General features: G+C 43.8%; 1 protein-coding gene and 1 long non-coding RNA gene across 4 annotated transcripts in view; one reads left to right on the top strand and one right to left on the bottom strand.

The window, feature by feature from the left end:
• ccser1 (coiled-coil serine-rich protein 1) overlaps positions 1–22,258 on the bottom strand; it is a 1,189,492-nt gene that overhangs the window by 1,013,769 nt on the left and 153,465 nt on the right. The window lies entirely within an intron of this gene.
• Positions 1,091–17,810, top strand: LOC127585882 (uncharacterized). The gene is made up of 3 exons (XR_007958608.1): positions 1,091–1,191; positions 6,203–6,394; positions 17,590–17,810. It is a non-coding gene; the product is annotated as an uncharacterized LOC127585882 (long non-coding RNA).

Raw genomic sequence — 22,258 nt, 5'->3', positions numbered from 1 at the left:
ATAACTATGAACTAGTGGTGGGGAGAATCAAAGCTGCCCTTCTCTGACAGTTTTATCAATGACCTTTAGGACTTGCAATCCATCTTGCTTTCATGATTAAGGGAAGGGAAGTACTGATGAAAATCAAAAAAATCGTGCATGTGTCAGAAATCTGAAATAAAAGCAGAACATGCTGGAAACACGCAGTAGGTCAGGCAGCATCATCAGAGTCAATGTTTCAAAGTCAAAGACTCTTTGTCAGAAGTGGGGGCGGGGGGGGTGAATTTAAAAAAAAATGTGTGAAGTAGCAGAGAAAGTGGCGAGAGCAATACATAGGATAAAGGGGAATATCTGTGGTAAGGTGAGACCAGGGTTGCTGTGGGGAGGAACTGTCGGGGTCATTGGTCAAATGGGTTAATGGGGGGGGGTCAATCAGAGAGTGGTAACAGATAAAGCAACATCAGAGTGTTAGTGGAATGGAGAATTAAAGAGGCAGGGGTGAACCTCAAGCTTGCACTGGGCCTTGTTGTAATAGTGCAGGAAGAATAACACCACTTGGGTATACTGCAGCCTTCTGTGCAAGGATTTCCTTTCCTACTTAGACCTCACACAGGCCTCTATATTCCTCTCGCAGATCTGCACTTTCCACTTTATTGCTGGAGGTTTCATCACATGAAGACCCAACACCTTCAACACAGCCCCACATTCCTGCCAATACACTGCTATATCATCCATCCTTGTGGCACAGAGGTGTCTACAGAAATTAAACGACAAGTACACTCCATTCATGACTCCTGATGGACAACAGCCTTTCAATCACCTGACTATATTTTAACAAACAAACGATTATTTCCAGAGAATATAATAGCAAATGACACATGCTGGGAAGTCTATCATGGAGTTTTTTTAGTATCACATTTTTTTTAGTATCACACAATTTACATTTGACTTTACCTGGAATAAAATGTGTCAATGACCATTTCTGGGTAATTTTGCTTCACTCCAGAAATTTGAACGTGCACTTTCTGGTTCCTTTTTGTGCTCCTGATGCAAGTTCCATGTTGGTCACAGACAGAATTAAGTCACTTCCTGTACAATTTTTCTCTTGGATAATTGAAGGGGAAGTTAGTTGATGTTGTCCCGAGACTGACATCATAGTCCCTGGGACAACTAGGCTGTCACCTGGCAGCATTGGACTGGAGCTCCTTCAAGGTAAGTCCATCAATTAACTTTGATCTTTGCTGCCCCTCCAAATGGCAAACACCCACTGTCCTTCTTTTCACCCTAATACACTGAGACCCAGCCCCTGACTGTTCCTCAACCCTCTGATAGTCTGAGACCAGGACACCTCAGATCCTCATTTCCCCCTTCTCCCTCAAGGTTCCACCCTTGGCATCAATACTTGCCACAAACCCTTCCGTTACTCTTGGGCATTTACCAACCCCTACCAGCCCCCACCCTAACCCCCAGTCTTATCCTCCTCAGTGCCTCTGTTAACTCCTCCCAAACTTCTAATACCTGGTCTATGCCCCCATGAAGCTCTCTCTAACCCCCAGTTATTTACTGACTCTTTGCCCCCATTAACCCCTCCCTGCCTCTGTCATTTAAAAATCCCATCCCCACTAATCCCTCCCTAACCTCCAGTCATTTGCTTGATCCCAATCCCTACAAACCCTCCCTATTGCCCAGTTATCTATCCACTCCCTGCCCCAGCATCGTCTCCCTAACCTCTGATTATTTACCTGATCTCTACCTCTCCAAACCCTTCCCGAACGCTCAGTCATTCACCCAATCTCCACCCCAAATCCTCAGCATCCCCAAACTCATCTCCCCTTCCTCTCCTCCAACCCATTCCCAATTCCCTATCAAACCCCACCCGCTAAGACCCCTTCTCCAGGAAAGGATTTATTTCCACCAAGAAATAGTTAGTCTTTTTTCTGTTGTACCATAAATAGTTTAGTGTAGTTATGGAGACCTTGAATGTACATCAATCGGATGAAACCTGCCAACGATTTCTGAAGCCATCATGTGCACTGGCAGAAAGCATCACCAATTACAACAGTACAGTCTGCTTTTGAATGGAGATCATTAATTACATTCACTCAACCTTCCTCCTCAGATCCTCGACAGCTGCTGGAGAGACTGTTGCACGCTCAGTCAGAATGCAGCTACCCTTAAAATTGTTTGGTCACATTCAGCTGTATATCATTAACTGCTTTTCTTTAGAATAACTTGGAATATATTGGGAACACTGAAGCTTCTAAAAGGGGATTGGAGAGCCATGCAAGCACTTCCTGTTTAATTCACAATTTATTAATTTATTTGTTCATGAGAAATGGAATGTTGACACTTATTGCCCCTGAGTGGAGGTAATTAAAAGTCAACCACATGAATGGGCTTGGAGTCACATATAGCTCAGAAGGAGGAGTGATAGGTTTTAAAGAGGCTGTTAGATAGACGCATGAATATGCAGGGTATGGAGGGATATGCATCATGTACAGGCAAAAGAGATTTAATTTAATTCGGCATCATATTCAGCACAGACATTGTGGGTTGAAGGGTCTGTTCCTGTGTTCTATGTTCTAACCACCAAGTCCTTACCAACCCAGTAACCACCTACTGACACTAATTGCTCTTTACTTTCCCCGTATTCCCATCAACTACAACAACGTTTAATAGACATTTGTGCAGGTATATGGATAGGAAACGGTTAGAGGGATATGGAACAAATGTGGGCAACTGGGACTAGTTTAGCTGGGCATCTCAGTGGGCATGGATGTTGGGCCAAAGGGCCTGTTTCTGTTCTGTATGACCCTATAATTTCCTTCCCTGGTGGACAGTAATGAGCCAGAAGGGCTTTTACAACAATCCAGTAATTTCATAGCTACCTTTGCTGGCACTAGCTTTTTTAGTTCCAGACTTATTCAATGACTTGAATTTAAATTCCTCAGATATCATGGTGGGTTCCAAACTCTTGTCTCCTGATCAATGGTGCAAAACTCTGGCTGCTCATCCAGTAACGTAACTACTGGGCTACAATAACCAAAGGAAAGTCAAGGATGTGCTCAAAGCCTCCGAGAAAAATTGCAATATTCCCACTCACCCTTGGGAATCTTTGGCCCATGACCTCTCAAAGTGGGGTTTGGGAGGGCACTGAGAATCTCACATCCATGGGTTGGGAGCACATAGAAGCCCAATGTAAACAGTGGAAAGAGTGCACCACCTCACTATCTCCCAGAGCTGAGGCAGGAGGGGTCTAACAGGACAGAAGGGTAGATAGAATGTGTGGGTCCCACAATGGCCTCATCACTCAGCTCAGAGCCCACAGAATTTGAATGGCAATGTTACTCTTGACCACCAGGGGCACGCTAAAGCCAGTATATATAAAATACTGATTACGTATGGAAAAAAGTATTGAAAACAATATGCTTCATAAACTCCAGACATTGAGCTTTGATATATAAGCTTCCTACACTGGTGGTCCTAAGCACAAGACTGAAACTGACCAGGTAATTCCAATCAACAAATTTCAGAAGAACTCAAAGTCCTTTTGCAAATGGATCGTTGACTTCCTGACCAACAGACTGCAATCTCTAAGGATCGGCAGCAACACCTCTGCCACGGTCATAACACCACTGCCACACAAGGCTGCGTCCTCAGCCCCATAGTTTACTCCCGATACACTTACGGCTCTGTGGCCAGATTCTGCTCTAATTCCATATACAAGCTTGCAGATGACCCCATCGTAGTGGGCTGGATCGCAAATAACGACGAGACGGAGTACAGGAAGGAGATAGCGAGCCTAGTGGCATGGTGTCAGGACAACAACATTTTCCACAATGTCAACAAAACAAAAGAGCTAGTCATTGACTTCAGGAAGCAGGACAGAACACTTACGTATCAATGGTGCTGAGGTGGAGATGGATAAGAGCTTCAAGTTCCTCGGTGTAAACATCACCAATAGCCTGTCCTGCTCCAACTATGTAGGCACCACAGATTAGAAAGTTCACAAGCGCTTCTACTTCCTCAGAAGGCTAAGGAAATACGGCACATCCCCCTTGACCCTCACCGATTTTTATATATGCACCACAGAAAGCATCCTATCTGAATGCATCACGGCTTGGTGTGGCAACTGCTCTGCCCAAGACCACAAGAAACTGCAGAGAGTTGTGAACACAGCTCAGCACATCACGAGAACCAGCCTCCCCTCCATGGACTCTGTCTATACTTCTCGCTGCCTCGCAAAAGCAGCTAACATAATCAAAGACCCCACCCACCCCAGTCATTCTCTCTTCTCCCCTCTCCCATTGGGCAAAAGATACAAAAGCTTGAAAACACACACCACCAGGCTTCTATTCTGCTGTAATAAGACACCAAAGATGAAATCTTGACCTCACAACCTACTCCATCATAGCCCTTGCTCCTTATTGTCTACCTGTACTGCACTTTCTCTGTAACTGTAACACAATATTCTGCATTCTGTTATTGCTTTTCCCTTGTGCTACCTCAATGTACTTATGTTTTGAAATGATCTGTGTGAATGGCTTGCAAAACTAAGATTTTCACTGTATCTTGGTACATATGACAATAATAAACGAATTCTAAGTAACACTGCAGTCAGTACACCTGCATTCAGTGTGGGTGTCAGGTTGGCGATATCATATTTATTTAAATTTTCAATTAAATTTATTTATTGTTTCAAATCATAATGGCCAGCATTCAATGCTCAAATGCTCAATAGCAGTTCTATCCCCAAGTTCCCATGATGAACATCCTGTGGACATCATCAACCAGAAGCCTAGACTAGCCACGTAAAACTGTCACTGCAACAGCAGGTATCCCAAGGCAACTGACTCATATCCTTTTCCCCGGCTGTAAGGCAGAAGTTAAGAGAATGATGGAAGACTCCACTTGCCTGGGTGAGTACAGCTATCAATAACAGTCCAGAAGTTGGACCTGATACAGGACAACAATCAATCTGCTGGAGGAACTCAGCGGGTCAAGCAGCATCTGTGGGAGGCAGCTTCCATCATCTGCAGTCTCTTGTGTCTCCATAATACAGGACAAAAGTTCTCACTTGATTAGCACCACAGCCAGGACCCTAAACCTTCACATCCTCTCTCACTGGAACACGGCACTGAAAAACTTATGCTTTCTACAAAATGTACCCCATCATCTCACCTGGACTACTCTGATATTTGCCTCCAAGAAGTACAAAAGTCAGCTGGCAGTTGAAGTACCACTTCATGCAGGGCCCCTGCAGGTCACACACCATATCCTGACTTGGAAATACGCTGGTGCTCCTTCAGCGCTGCTAGTCTGTCCTGAACTCCCTCCCCGACAGCACGGTGCTGCAGTCCTTCACCAGAAGGTCTGCAGCCATTCCAGAGGGCAGATCACCACCACCTTCTCAAAGGAACATAGAACACTGAACAGTACAACACAAGTACAGGCTCTATGGCCCACCATGCCTATGCCAAGCATGATGCCAATCCAAATAATCCCATCTGCCTGCACATGGTCCATATCCCTCCATACCCTGCCTGTTCCTGTGTCTGTTTCAATGTCTCAAACATTGTTATTGTATCTGCTTCTGCCACTTCCCCTGGCAGTGCGTTCCAGGCACCTACCACTCTCTGTGCAAAAAAACCTCTCTCAGAAATCTCCTTTAAACTTTCTCCCTCTCACATTAAACCCACACCCTCTAGTATTTGACATTACCATCCTGGCAAAAAGACTATGCCTCTCATTATTTTACTTACTTCTGTCAAGTTTCCCCTCAGCCTCCAATGCTTAGGGAATTAGGGATCAGCAATAAATACCAGTCTTGTTAGCGATGCCCAAATCTTATGGAGAAATAAGAAGTAAAATTACATACCTCAATTGTTACTTTACATTGGTTGGAACTGGTTGGGGCTGTGTGTAGGGGAAAACTAGAAAGAACCTCTTGGGATGGACCAGGGTGTGGATCAGAGGAAATCCTCATGAGGGATACATGTACAAGCATACAAATGGGGTCCATAACTTCTGAAAAACTAATCAAGCTAAGTTTAACTTCTCTTGGAATGTGGAAATGGAGGAGGAACTGAACAGAGGTCTTTACATTTTTGAGGTGTTTTGAACGGGTGAACTTAGGCAAAATGTTTCTCCGCATCCGAAGTGTCTAAAATCAGGGAATATAAATAAATCCTGTGGGGAATTCATGTGATATATCTTTACACAGGCAGGATTCCATGAACAATGGTTGGACATAAGAAGACTTCCCAGGACTATCGATCATCTGAAGCACTTTGTGAACTCCCTGCTGACCCAAAAGCGAAGGATTCTCTGTGACAGACAAATCATTAATTCGACTTCACTCTCCACAGACACCACCTGACCTGCTGCGTGCTTCCAGAACATCCGGCATTTATTGGTGGGTACAATTACAGCATTTAAAAGACAATTGGACAGGTACATGGAAAGATTTAGAGGGATATGGGCCAAATGCGGGCAAATGGGACTAGCTCAGTTAGGCAGCTTGGTCAGTATGGATGGGTTGGGCCTAAGGGCCTGTTTCCATTCTGTAGAGCTCCATAAGTGCCATTAACTAGGAGATCCCACACAACAGCAGAAGGCCAGCAAGTTTAAGATTTTCTTTGCCAACAATTTCCCAAATGTGCTCTGACATTGTATTCTTCACGCTGTTCCCCTGTGGTTATATCTGCACTGTGTAATGAATTGATCTGTACGAAGGGTATGCAAGACCTCAGTACAAGTGACAATAATAAACCCATACCAATATTATGGAATCTTAATCCACACTCACAGTATTTAGCTTTTGAAATAAAACCCCAGGATAATTTGGGCTAAAGAAAAAAGATTCTGAGTAGTTCCCTTCAGACAATAGCAACAAATTCAGTCTTGCAGTTTAGCCTTGATTTATGCCACATTCTCTCTTCCTGTTGTGCAAGGAGGTCTCTGCTATTAATGGTTCCTGCCCTCACCTTACAGAAACCCAACCAGTAACCAGGAATAAATAATGGCATTCTGCATTCAGTCAGCTGAGTGGGTCTCTTCTAAAGGAAATGAGTTCACATCGCGATAAGACAAGGATACACTTTTTTCACTGTGCATCACAGTCTATTAATGGTTTGTATGTAATATGGTAACTGGTAATTGGTTTATTATTGTCACATGTACTGAGGTACAGTGAAAAACTTTGTTTTGCATGCGATCCATACAGATCATATCAAAACATAAGTATATCGAGATAGTACAAGAGAAAAACAATAACTGAATGCAGAATATAGTGTTCCAGTTATAGTTACAGAGAAAGTGCAGTGCAGGTAGACTGTAAGGTGCAAGGGCCGTGACGAGGTAGATTGTGAAGTGCATCAAGGCAGTATGTATAATTGTTCTGACTGATTGTGCAGTGGATAATGCAACAGACACACTGATCATTTTATATATATAACAAAAATCGTGTTGAAAAATGCAGCTTCTAAGTATGCCAAGAACACCAATGTTGGTTGGAATACATGTTGTCAAACATGCACTGTGCCAAGTAGCCCTTGTAGCTTGCAAAATAATGGGTGGAACTCCCAGGACACATGGCTGTTGTAAATTTAGTTTCTTTACCACATTCATGCAGGCTGCCAGTGCCAGATAAGGATGATGGATTGATATTGCTGTATTTATTTGCCAGGTAAAGAGAACTAACTAACATAGTCTGAACAAGCGGGATTCTGAAAGCAAACTTAAGGTGGAGAGGCGGTCAAATGTAGAATTATCTTTAGGGTAACAATTGAAAACCACTCCATGGTGACCAGAACAGAAAGATCAAGTGCGCAGAATGCATCACATCATAAAAGAAATGCCAGGTTCAGACTTACAATGAGAAATAAAATGGATTATCCACTGATGAAGGGAAATAAAGGTTAGGGAGCCCCAGGGAATTTATGTTAAAATCAAAATATATAATGTGAGACCTGAAGTCAAGATAGACTGCAAATTGATTTTATTGCCAGAAGGAGATTCTGATTTCACACGAACGAATGTGAAAATGAATGGGAATAGTTAACAGTGCGGGCAAAAGGAGTTTCTTAGAGGGAGAATAGTAAATTAGAAATGGGTCAGTGTTGGCAATGCTTTTCTAATATTGGCTCGAACCACTCAGTGAAGGGTTGTTACACTTCTTGGAGTGCTCGAATTGATCCTCAGCTCTGCTGTGGTCAAACCTGAAGAAAAAAATTATTTGGAGATCTAAAAGAAGACCCGTTGAAAATTTTTCTTGAACATTTTAAAAATCAGTTACATGAAGCTGCAGGGCCAGAACATGCTGGGAAATACAGCAGTTCTGTGCCAAACTGACAGCATTTATTGGCACAGGTGCCACTAACTCGGGACCCCTGCAAGAAAGCCGGAGTTTCATATCTGTTGGCCTTTCCTTGTCAGACTGTAGTCTGATGTTAGACTCCTCATGGTGTCTGGTGGTGGAAAGTTACCTGCTATAGTTCTACATTGTGTCTACATTGTGGAACTTTAACCCACATCAGCTCTGTGCAGGAAGACAGTGTCCATTCACTTCATTGAATGGATGTGATCAGCAAGGATTAATTTACAATGTTTTCAATTAACTGAATTTAGTTACATATTGAACAGTTATGCTTTTAATTGCAAAATGTTTAATAATTGCTCTATGTATTGAGTACTTACTTCTGCCAAATACTGAAAGGGCTGAATAGAGTGGAGGTGGAGGGGATGTTTCCATTAGTAGGGGTCCAGGATCTGAGGGCACAGCCTCAGAATAAAGGGAAGTCCCTTTACAACTGATATGAGGAGGAATTTTTTCAGCCAGAGGGCGGTGAATCTGTGGAATGTGTTGCCACAGAGGGCTGTGGAGGCCAAGTCACTGGTGGTACTTAAGGCAGAGATTGAAAGGTTCTTGATTAGTAAGAAGGTTAAGGGTTACGGGGAGAATGGGGTTGAAAGAAAATCAGCCATGATTGAAGGGCGGAGGAGACCCGATGGGCTGAATGGCCTAATTCTGCTCCTGCATCTTATGGTCTTAATTATTGTATTGAATTTTAAAGTTTGTGAATGTTTGTGAATGTCAGCTGGGTAAGCTGAGAGGGTGCCAAGGTACGTGACTGGTGGACAGGGCTTTTTGTGCAACCAACCATGTGTCCCCATTACATTGCACCGGACCCTGCTTGCCATTTAGGTTTCAGGTGGCATTTACGATCAAGTCAATACCAGTGGATCCGCACAAAGCAAGTACATTGTAGTTGTACTTACAGCTACAGCAAAGGTCAGCACTAGCACTGAAATCTCACCCCTGACACACTGTTCTGGACCTCCCATGAATAAACTTGAGTCATCAAATCATTTGTTCTTTCTGTTCAACATTTAAGCAAAAATATAAAGTATTCAGCTTCCATTCAAATGAAAATACAAGACTTACTGATCTCAAGCTACTATACCATGACATGTAATGTTGGTTGTATTTGTACCAACCCCAGGTCGACAGCAATGTTATCTCCACACTTTGGAGGAAGAACCTGAATCCTATTGGCCAATATTTGCACTGTTGTCTTGAAGCAAATGGCAGTCAAGGAGATTGCAATATGACCTACCACCCATTGCTCCGTGACAGTAGTGGCAAATTTGACCATCTATTGGCATTACTTACAGTGGAAAAAGGGTGCTCTACTCCCCTCTCTTGAGCACTGCCTTGGGCCAACAATGGACCAGTCTGAAAAAGGGGAAAAGACATATAAAGTGCAAACCACTCTGTTGTTCTTGTTAAGCCTACAGAAGATCAGTGAGCTTTCAATTGAAGACTGCCGTCGCCACTTAACGCAGTCGTAGTCTTGTTGGCATCCTGCCATGTCATTGTTGAGTGTTCTCCAGGCTGCTAATAGGCAGATAAATCTTCAAGGGGCTGCATGGTGCTACACTTGTGATAAAATTAGATCGAGTTCAGGCTCGGTGCCCCAACCGCATCGCCCAGGATTGATGGAATAATGAAGTTGGCTGACGGAGCAACGTGAGGGATTTGACTGTCTGTACCTTGAAATGAACAGCAGCTTGAGCATCTGGCATGCATTCCGCATCAGAGTCTAAATGGGGCTTCTACACTCACATAGTTTTAAGGAATGACGATCTGAAGTTTAAATACAGTTCCAAGGAGGAGAAAAGATGTCATTCAGACCAGAGTGGCAGCAGTAATTAACATCCAGCTGCGTCTCATCTAGAAGGACTACTGCACAGACTCCACCCTCCAACAGCAGATGGGCTGCAAAAGAGCAAGCTTGTGATTTGCAGCATTGCCTGTACATATTAAAGGATGGAGTCAGGACCCAGGGAAACCAGGCTATTGAGAAATATCACCTCACATTTCAGTATCAACCCAGCCAGCGGGCAAGGTGATCAAACGTTTAAGATATTCGTGTGAGTATTGTTATGGGCTTTACGGGCAAGGCAGTGTCATCTCGATTCTAATTGAATAGCCTTGTCAGACAGAAAGCCTGTCCAGATAACATCGCTGCAATTAATGAAGAAAGAGAGAGAAATACCAACAGAACCCTGTTAAATAAAGAGCAAAAGGAAGGGATCAATTTTCATACTTGCTCCCTTTGTTTGAATACAAAGCTAAAAGTAACAGGAGGAATTTCACTCATTTGTTGTTTATGCTGGGATAAAGTCTCTGGTGTAACGGGATTGTTTTAGAGTCTAACTTGTTCCAAGCATGGCCTAATCCCATGCTACCAACAGAACTGCATTAGGCATGTGTTAGCTTCAGATAGAAAGGCCACTGTATCAATCCCTGTATCCTCTTCACTGCTGATATCACCAGTGTTGAGGTGATGATCATTAATCAACAGCTCCGCTGGTCAGGGACAATGAGAGGATGGCTGTAACTTGTCCCCCAGTATAAGCCCTTTTCAGTCAACCTAAGAGTAAGGAAGCAGGCACAGTAGTGTAGTGGTTAGCATAACACTATTACAGTGCGAGCGACCCGGGTTCAATTTTGGCTGCTGTCGGTAAGGAGTTTGTACGTTCTCCCCATGTCTGCATAGGTTTCCTCCGGGTGCTCCGGGTCCAAAGACGTACGGGTTAGGAAGTTGTGGGCATGCTATGTTGGCGCCAGAAGCGTGGCAACACTTGCAAGAACACTCCACGCAAAAGATGCATTTCACTGTGTACATGTGACTAATAAAGATATCTTAACTTATCATGTTGCAGCTGTATTAAACTTAGGTAGGCTGCACTTGGAGTATTGTGTGCAGCTCTGGTCACTCCATTATAGGGAGCATGTGGAGGCTTTAGAAAGGGTGCAGAAGATGTTTACCAGGATGCTGCCTGGATTAGAGGGTTTTGGAATTGGAATTAGTTTATTATTGTCGCATGTACCGAGGTATCATGAAAAACTTGTCTTGCATACCATTCATACAGATCAATTCATTACACAGTGCATCAAGGTAGTACAAGGTAAAAGAATAACAGAAAGCAGAATAAAGTGTTACAGTTACAGAGAAAGTGCAGTGCAGGCAGACAATAAGGTGTAAGGGCCATGACGAGGTAGATTGTGAGGTCAAGAGTCCATCTTATTGTACTAGGAAACTGTTCAATAGTCTTATAAGAGCAGGATTGAGCTGTCCTTGAGCCTGGTCATACGTGCTTTCAGGCTTTCGTATGGGAGAGGGGAGAAGAGAGAATGTTTGGGGTGGCTGGGGTTTTGGATTATGCTGGTTGCTTTACCAGGGCAACAAGTTGTATAGAGTCCATGGAGGGGAGGCTGGTTTCCATGATGTGCTGAGCTGTGTCCACAACTCTCTGCAGATTCATGCGGCCATATCAAGCCGTAATACCTCCAGGTAGGATGCTTTCTGTGGTGCAACAATAAAAATTGGTAAGGGTTAACTGGGAAATGCCAAATTTCTTGAGCTTCCTGAGGAAGTAGAGGCACTGGTGAGCATTCTTGGCCGTGAGCAAGAAGGGTATGAGCTTTTAGGAGAGGTTGGACAAACTTGGGTTGTTTTCTCTGGAACATCAGAGGCTGGGGGGAGACCTGATAGAAGTTTAGTAAATTATAGAGTTATAGAGCTATACAGCACAGATACAGGCCCTTCGGCCCAACCAATCCATGCTGAACACGGTGCCCACCCAGCTAGTCCCAATTTCCTGCTTTTGGCCCATAACTGTCCAAGCCCAACCCCGCCATGTACCTATCTAAGTACTTCTTAAACGATACAATTGTACCCGCTTCAACCACTTCCTCTGGCAGCTCGTTCCATATACTCATCACCCTCTGCATGAAAAAATTGCCCTTCAGGTCCCTTTTAAACCTCTCCCATCACCCTAAATCTATGCCCCCTAGTTTTGGGCTCCCCTACCCTGGGGAAAAGACTGTTACCGTCCACCTTATCTATGCCTCTCATAATTTTAAACACTCCTATAAGGTCGCCCCTCATTCTCCTACGTTCCAAGGAATAAAGACCTAGCCTGGCCAACCTCTCCCTATAACTCAGGCCCTCTAGTCCTGGCAATGTCTTTGTATATCCTTTCTGCACTCTTTCCAGTTTAACCATGTCTTTCCTACAAACAGGGTGACCAAAACTGTATGCGTCCGCCAAGTGCAGTGTAACAGTTAGCGTAACGCTATTACAGCACCAGCAACCCAGGTTCAATTCCAGCCACTGTCTGTAAGGAGTTTGTCCGTTCTTCCCGTGACTGCATGGGTTTCCTCCGGGTGCTCGGGTTTCCTCCCACATTCCAAAGACGTGCGGGTTAGAAAATTATGGGCATGCTATGTTGGCACCGGTGACACTTGCGGGCTGCCCCCAGAACACTCTACACATAAAATGCATTTCACTGTGTGTTTCGATGTACATGTGACTAATAAAGATATCTTATCACCAATGTCTTATACAACTGCAACACCATGTCCCAACCCCCACATCCAGCGCCCTGACCGATGAAGGCCAGCATGCCAAGTGCCCCCTTTACCACCCTGTCTATCTGGGAGAAGATAGCAATGAAATGTTTCAGTTGCAGAGAAATGGGAGAGGACAGAAAGATCAAAAATGGGAACGCCTTTGATTGGGTGCAGACCACGAGAGATTTAATGACCCACGTGAAGGTCTGACAGAGAATGAGAGGTGCAAATAGTGTAGACTGTCAGAATCTTTTCTCCCCAGGGTTGAAATGTCAAATACTAGAGGACTTGCATTTAAGGTGAGGGGGGAAAGTTTAAAGGAGATGTGCAGGGCAAGTTTTTTTTTACACGGAGTGGTTGAGGGCTACCACGGATAGTGGAAGCAGATACAATAGTGGCATTTAAGATGCTGTAAGACACATGAATATGCAGGGAAGAAGCTGCAGAGAGTAGCGGACTCATCCCAATACATCACGGGCAAATCCCTCCCCACCATCGGTAGTATCTACAGGAGGCGCTGCCTCAAGAAGGCAACATCCACCATCAAAGATCCCCGTCATCCAGGCTATGCCATCTTCTCACACCTCCCATCGGGCAGGAGGTACAGAAGCCTGAAGTCCCACACCACCAGGTTCAAGAACAGCTACTTCCCTTCAACCATTCAGTTCTTGAACCAAGCAGCACAGCCCGAATCACTACAGTCTAGCAACACTATGACCACTTTGATCACTTGACACTAAAATGGACTTTTTTTTTGTTTTAGTTGTGTTCTTTCTTGTAAAAATTGTGTATAATTCCTTTCTAATTTATGTTTTTCTTGTGAATGCTGCTTATCTGATGCTATGTGCCTGTGATGTTGCTACAAGTAAGTTTTTCATTGTACCTGTGCATACATGTCCTTGGCATATAACCATATACTTGAGTTTGACTTTGGAGGGATGTGGATATGCACAGACAAAAGGGATTTAGTTTAATTCGGCATCATGTTCGGCACAGACATTGTGGGCCAAAAGGCTTGTTTCTGTGCTGTACTGTTCTATGTTCTAACTTTTCTAACCTATATCCAAGAACTTTATTCTATCTAACTTGGCCAGGAAGAATGCCTCAAAAGTGGGAAATCAAAAATGTGGGCAACCAACCCCATGACACAGGAAGAGCTGGTGGGCAACAGACCACAGTGGAATCACATCAAACATCAGGCCACAACGCCCCCCCCAACCCCACCGCCCCCGTGAAGAGAAATGTCCTGCTTTGGTAGCTGAGCTATGACAAAGGAGGAAGGAGGAGGGATAGTGGACATTGTTCTGCTCATTGGTTGTACCCTCCTCAAGGAATCGACAATCAGTTGCATATCACAGATTAGCTCCACAAGCAACCTCCCTGTCCCACCAGGGAAGGGCAGTCAGTGATCACTGCACTCCTGTGCTGCATTGCTTCATAATCTTGGACAGCACCTAAAATATAAAGCTTTCCCAACTGCACTTCACATGCCCAGCAGGAACAGAATGCCATAGAACCATAGAACAATATAGCACAATACAGGCCTTTCGGCCCACCATGTTGTGCTGACCTTTAAACCATGCCTAAGACTATCTAACCCCTTCCTCCCACATATCCCCCTATTTTAAATTCCTCCATATGCTTATCTAACAATCTCTTGAACTCGACCAACGTACCTACCTCCACCACTACCCCAGGCAGCGCATTCCATGCATCAACTACTCTCTGAGTGAAAAACCTCCCTCTGATATCTCCCTTGAACTTCCCACCCATTACTTTAAAGCCATGCCCTCTTGTATTGAGCATTGGTGCCCTGGGAAAGAGGTGCTGGCTGTCTATTCCTCTTAATATTTTGTACACCTCTATCATGTCTCCCCTCATCCTCCTTCTCTCCAAAGAGTAAAGCCCTAGCTCCCTTAGTCTCTCCTCATAATGCATACTCTCCAAACCAGGCAGCATCCAGGTAAATCTCCTCTGCACCCTTTCCAACGCTTCCACATCCTTCCTATAATGAGGCGATCAGAATTGGACACAGTCCTCCAAGTGTAGCCTATCCAGAGTTTTGTAGAGCTGCATCATTACCTCGCGGCTCTTAAACTCAATCCGACGACTTATGAAAGCTAACATCCCATAAGCTTTAACTACCCTATCCACCTGTGAGGCAACTTTCAATGATATGTGGATATGAACCCCCAGATCCCTCTGCTCCTCTACATTGCCCAGAATCCTGCCATTAACCTTGTACTCCGCCTTGGAGTTTGTCCTTCCAAAATGCTGACAGATCAAAATCCTGGAGTTCATGACCTGACACAGTTGTGGGGGCACCTCCTCAACATGGTTCAAGTACAAGGCCCAACAGTAATGTAATGTTGGGAATATCAGTACGACAATTAAGTTAGTGAAGTAGTCATTGAGACTTGAACTCTATGGTTCTATGGTTCTAACCTAGTGGACTGGGAAACTGATAGTGTGATGCTGTTTTCTTCACTGTTCCAACTATTTCTGGAGGGGATCATGACTGCAACGCTTTCCAGGTTGAACTGCATTGCCTGGAAACTCGGCCGCAGAATTCATCTCAGGGAATCTGATCACATTGTTCTGAGGTGCACATTGTTGTTGGGCACTCTGAACGACTGCGTTAACAGCACTGCTCCAAGGGTGTGTGGCAGGTGGGACACAGGCTGGTTTTCTTACTCTCTTCCTCAGCCCCTCATACTCCCATGAAGTTCACACTCCCAACCGCCACTTTCATCCCTCTATTACCTGATTCCCCCTGACTCTCCCCCCACCCGACTCATCAATCTGACCCATGACCTCCAATCAAGACTATGAAGGAAGTATGGAAGAGCCATTTAGTCATGCCTGATGCCTTTAGCCAACCTCACTAGATGCTGATCTGGTGACATGAGTTCAAATACCACCACCACCACAGCTAGGAAATGTTAATTCCCAATAACATGCCAGCCTCAATCAGTAATAATGCACAGGAAACTACCAGATTGCTGTAAAAATAACCCATCTGATTTACTAATGTAAACCATTAAAGTAAGAAAACCTTTCCCTCAATGTCAGCAAAACAAAAGAGCTGGTCATTGAATTCAGCGAGAGGGGTGGTGCACACTCCTGTTTACATCAATGGTGCTGAGGTTGAAAGGGTTAAGAGCTTCAAGTTCCTCAGAGTGAACATCGCCAATAGCCTGTCCTGGTCCAACCATGCAGATGCTTTGGCCAAGAAAGCTCACCAGCTCCTCCACTTCCTCAGGAAGCATGTCCCTGTTGATCCTCACCAATTTCTACTGAAGCACCATAGAAAGCATCCTATCCAGATACATCACAGCTTGGTACGTCAACTGCTCTGCCCGTAACCAGAAGAATCTGCAGAGTCGTGGACGCAGCTCGGCACATCGCAGAAACCAGCCTCCCCTCCATGGACTCTGTCTACATTTCTCACTGCCTCGGTAAAGCAGCCAACATAATCAAAGACCCCACCCACCCTGGACATCCTCTCTTCTTCCCCCCCTCATCAGGCAGAAGATACAAAAGCACGTACCACCAGGCTCAAGGACAGCTTCTATCCTGCTGGTATAAGACTATTAAACGGTCCCCTAGTATAATAAGATGGACTCTTGACTTCGCAATCTACCTCATTATGGCCTTGCACCTTATTGTCTACCTGCACTGCACTTTCTCAGTAACTGTAACACTTTATTCTGCATTCTGTTATAGTTTTTACCTTGTACTACCTCGATGCACTGTTATAATGCATTGGTCTGTATGGATGGTATGCAAGACAAGTTATTCACTATACCTCAATACATGTGACAATAATAAACCAATTTACCAATTGACCAATTAATTTAATGACCCACAGTGAAGGATATCTTACCTAATTTGTCCTACATATGACTTCAAATCATTAACTGCTGTCTGAAAGAGCAAACTACTTAAGGATGGGCGGCAAGTTTGGGTCTTGCTACTTGCTCCAACATCTCAAAAATGAATAGGAAAATCAAATCCAGGGAATTTAGGGATAAGCAATTAATTGTCAGGCTCACTAATTTAGCCTCCTTCCTGGAATTGATAAAAGTAACACTTGTGGGAAAAATAATGAAGTTGCTAGCTCATAAACCTAATACACCGTTAAAAATAATGAGCTGTTCTCATTATTCAGGCTACCTTGTGCATCTCGTTGAATTTGTCTTCCAAAACAAGACATCAATTTTAGCTTCTTAGCACACAGACTAAGCTTGAAGCCAAAACTATGCAAATGAATTGCAAGAATAAGGCCACAGGATGCACACAACAGATTCTAAATGCCTCATTTGTCCACTGGCGTATCATAATTTGCAAAAGAAGTGAGCATTAACAATCAGCTTTACGTAGCACATCAAACTAATACCAATCAGTCAAGGCAGGCATCTAGAGAGAGTAAATAACTGAAAGCCATATCTCAAGCTTAGCCGAACAATAGGATTAGAAACAGGGAGCTATCCTTCATACACTATATGTACTGATTCTAAAAATGGCAGGGTAATTGACTTGCAATTATTTCTTATTGCACATAATACAGTCTCATAGCTGCTGATCTTAACAGCAAATAAGAAGCACACATCAACAATATGAAATGCTTTTAATAACTGCACCTCTGTTTCCTATGTTTATCACAACCTAATTTTGTCACCATCTAGGCCATGCCATCTTCTCGCAGCTCGCAGCAGGAGGTACAGAAGCCTGAAGTCCCACACCAGCAGGTTCAAGAACAGCTACAACCATTCAGCTCTTGAACCAAGCTGCACAACCTCAGTATAGCAACACTGTTTTGCACTTTACTCCTGCAATGGAATGGTCTGGCTGGGTGGCATGCAAGCAAAGTCTTTTCACTCTATCTTGGTACATGTGACAATAATAAACCAATTACCACTTTGCACTACAATAAACTCTGTTTATTTTTGGTTCAAATTGTGCTCCGTCTTATACAATTCTTGTGTAATTTATGTTTATGTCTTTCTTCTTAATGTTGTGCTCCTCATGCTATGTGCCTGTGATGATGCTGCAAATAACCTATTCATTGCACCTGTGCATACACGTACTAGTAGATGTGACAATAAACTTGACTTGATGAACCTGACTTCACTCCACCGAAGAACTATAAGGTAAGCTAATGTTCATACTCCTGGAACCTTACATTCCCCTCACGATAAGAACATGCACCTGACTTTTGGTTGGCTGTTCATTGACCCAAAATGTTGGCTGTTTCTTTCTCCATAGATACTGCCTGACCCGAGCATTTTCAGTAACTTTTGTTTCTCCCGCAGAAGTGTTTCATTGGCTATAATATTTTGGAATAACATGAAGTGATAAAACATGCAATATAAATAGGTCTCTCTCTTTTTTTGCAGATGCAAATTATCTCATTGTTGACTGCTGATTTTAGCTTCCCATAGAGGTAGCACCAGGTCCAAGAACAGCTACTTCCCTTCACCCTTTCAGTTCTTGAAGCAACTGGCACAACGCGAATCACTACCTCGGTATAACAACACTGTGACTACTTTGATCACATGGCACTAAAATTGACTTTTTTTTGTTCTGATTGTGTTCTTTCATGTAAAAATTGTGTGCAATTTATGTTTAATTTATGTTTTTGTTGTCAATGCTGCTTGTATGATTCTGCATGCCTGTGAAGCTGCTGCAAATAAGTTTTTCATTGCACGGTGCATACACGTGCTTGTGCATATGACAATAAATTTGACTTTGAATTTGAGCTGTTGGCAGTAGCAGAGAGCAAAATAGACCTTCATGGTCTCAAGTTGGTCAATAGCTGGATGCAGTACAAGTCTCCTGATGAAGGGTTTCAGCCCGAAATATTGACCGTCCATTTCCCTCCATAGATGCTGCCTGACCATCTGAGTTCCTCCAGCTTTTTGTTTGTTGCTCCAAAAAGTGCCTCTTTTCTTTTCTTGAGGAATTCATCTTCCAAGACAAACATGGGGGCTTTGTGCTCCCAGTGCTGTGATCCAACATAATTCAGAGGGAGTGCAAGTGTTGTTAATTTATGATCGATTATGAGATACTCATGGAAAGTGGGGAAGAATAAAGATTAAATGCAGTTTAATTATGCACTGGATGGTGAGAGCAGTCATCCATCATCCTATCCTGGTCAAAAAAACAACAAAAGAAAACATGTCAGCTCTGTTCAATCATTAAAGGAGTTTGCTGTTCATTGATGGGAAGATCCTCCTTTCAGTTCAGTTTCAGAAGGCTCACTCACATCAAACCGCACGATTAGATTCACTTGCAGCCACTTCCTGATCATTAAATTGTATTTCTCCAGGACCTGCACATTATTTCAGCACAGATAGAGCCCTCACTCGTTTATCAGGCAGGCACAGCCCTTTGAGGATTGCTTCCATATTCTTGCAGGTTGCCACAGGGTAAACTTTTCCCTGCAGATCCATGCATATGCGAGATTTTCAAATTCCAGAAAAAGGCTGATAAAAATGATAGATTTTGGCACCACCCCGGGTATTTTTCCTTTTGTCCATCCGGAATTAATCATTAATTGCCTTGGTTTGACACGCTGAATTCCCTTTATCAGAGGATTACATGTCCCTATGATTATGCAGCATGAATAATCACAGAAAATCACACAACACTTTTTGATTTATTACTTCAAACACTGATTTCCTCTCCACTGCAAGTACATCACAACCTACCAAACCCAAGCTGTACAATATGCTGTGATCAACCACGGCAACTTTTATTTACATCTCCAAGCAATTTTACTGTCATTTTGTTTCAAAGCATTTTGTATTTGATATGATAAAGTGTAATGATGGTAAGTATTCCATTTAGAACTCCTGACTAAGAGGAACTAGAATCTGTTCCTTTGTTGTTTGTTTCGATACTGGATAGATATTACAGACAGAAAGAAGGGCATCTAAAATCTACTTTATTGAGTTTCTTATGGACAAATTAAGCCTTTTTCAAGGAGATTCAGTCTCTAAAACTGAGTCATGTCATTCCATTGATTTGCAGAAGCAATGAATATTCATTTTGATCATATTGCTTTCATAGAACATAGAAAAAACTACAGCACAATTCAGGCCCTTCGGCCCACAAAGTTGTGCCGAACATGTCCCTACCCTAGAAATTACTATGCTTACCCATAGCCCTCTATGTTACTCAGCTCCATGTACCTATCTAACAGTCTCTTGAAAGACCCTATCGTATCCGCCTCCACCACCATTTCCGGCAGCCCATTCCATGCACTCACCACTCTCTGAGTAAAAAACTTACCCCGACATCTCCTCTATATCTACTCCCCAGCACCTTAAACCTATGTCCTCTTGTGGCCACCAATTCAGCCCTGGGGAAAAGCCTCTGACCATCTACCCTATCAATACCTCTCATCATCTTATATACCTCTGTCAGGTCCCCCCTCATCCTCCGTCTCTCCAAGGCCAAGTTCCTTCAGCCTGCTTTCATAAGGCATGCTCCGCATCCCAGGCAGCATCCTTGTAAATCTCCTCTGCACCCTCTCTATGGCTTCCACATCTTTCCTGTAGTGAAGCGACCAGAACTGAGCACAGTACTCCAAGTGGGGTCTGATCAGGGACCTATATAGCTGCAACAATACCTCTCGGCTCGTAAATTCAATTCCCCGATTGATGAAGGACAATACACCATATGCCTTCTTAACCACAGAGTCAACCTGCGCAGCCGCTTTGAGCATCCTATGGACTCGGACCCCAAGATCCCTCTGATCCTCCACACTGCCAAGAGTCTTACCATTAAGACTATATTCTGCCAACATACTTGACCTACCAAAATGAACCACTTCACACTTATCTGGGTTGAACTGCATCTGCCACTTCTCAGCCCAACTCTTCATCCTACCTATGTCCCTCTGTAACGCCTGACAGCCCTCCAAACTATCCACAACACCCCCAACCTTCGTGTCATCCGCAAACTTACTAACCCACCCCTCCACTTCCTCGTCCAGGTCGTTTATAAAAATCACAAAGAGCAAGGGTCCCTGTACAGATCCCTGAGGTACACCACTGGTCACCGACCTCCACTCAGAATACGACCCTTCAACAACCACTCTTTGCCTTCTGTGGGCCAGCCAGTTCTGGATCCACACTGCAATGTCCCCTTGGATCCCATGTCTCCTCACCTTCTCCATAAGCCTCGTGTGGGGTACCTTATCATACGCCTTGCTGAAATCCATATACACTACATCTACTGCTCTCCCTTCATCAATGTGCTTAGTCACATCCTCAAAAAATTCAATCAGGCTCGTAAGACAGGACCTGCCCTTGACAAAGCCATGCTGACTATTCCTAATCATATTATACCTCTCCAAATGTTCATAAATCCTGCCTCTCAGGATCTTCTCCATCAGCTTACCAACCACTGAGGTAAGACTCACCAGTCTATAATTCCCTGGTTTATCCCTACTCCCTTTCTTGAATAAGGGAACAACATCCGCAACCCTCCAATCTTCCGGAACCTCTCCAGTCTCCATTGACGATGCAAAGATCATCGTCAGAGGCTCCGCAATCTCCTCCCTCACCTCCCACAGCAACCTGGGGTACATCTCATCCGGTCCCGGTGACTTATCTAACTTGATGCTTTCCAAAAGTTTCAGCACCACCTCTTTTCTAATATCTACATGCTCAAGCTTTTCAGGCCGCTGCAAGTACCCACTACAATCCCCCAGATCTTCTTCCGTGATCAAAATAGAGAGAGTGTGCAGGGAAGGGTGAGGGAGTGGGAGCAGCAATGAACGTGGCAACTTGAAAAGTGCATTCAAACATTGTAGTCGCCATTTCACTGCATGCTAGCAGTCAACGTAATCCTTCTCACTTGGCATCTCTGCCCCACTTTGGCTGCTTTAATGTCAATCTGCCACAAATTCTCCTCTTGCAATCTGGCCAAGTAGCTTCAGGTAAGATGTAAAAATACCCCTGAAAGTTGGTAATCAGTGAATGATGTTGGTCCCCAGCTCACTGGCTTTTAAAACAGGAAGCTTTACCAGCCTAAAAAATGACTTACATAACAAACTTTAGAAGAAGCACCGTCTTGGAAATGATTTTCAAGGTCAGACTGCAAGACTTCGGGGGAAGGCAGGAAATGAGAATGAAAGTGTAAATTATAACCTAACATTTTCTGAAAATTCTTCAGTGCACTATCATATTTGTAGCCTTCATAATCATGGTTGACTTTTGTCCGACTGACATCAATCATGCATCATCCTCCAACTGCCGATACTGCACATAGTAGGGGTGTCTAAAGTTTGAGGTCATAGGCTTAAGGTGGGGGGGGGTTCAAAGGGGATTTGAGGGGTAAATATTT

The sequence above is a fragment of the Pristis pectinata genome, chromosome 2, assembly GCF_009764475.1.
Source record: "Pristis pectinata isolate sPriPec2 chromosome 2, sPriPec2.1.pri, whole genome shotgun sequence".
NCBI lineage: Eukaryota > Metazoa > Chordata > Chondrichthyes > Rhinopristiformes > Pristidae > Pristis > Pristis pectinata.
This window is presented reverse-complemented; position numbering and strand designations above follow the sequence as displayed.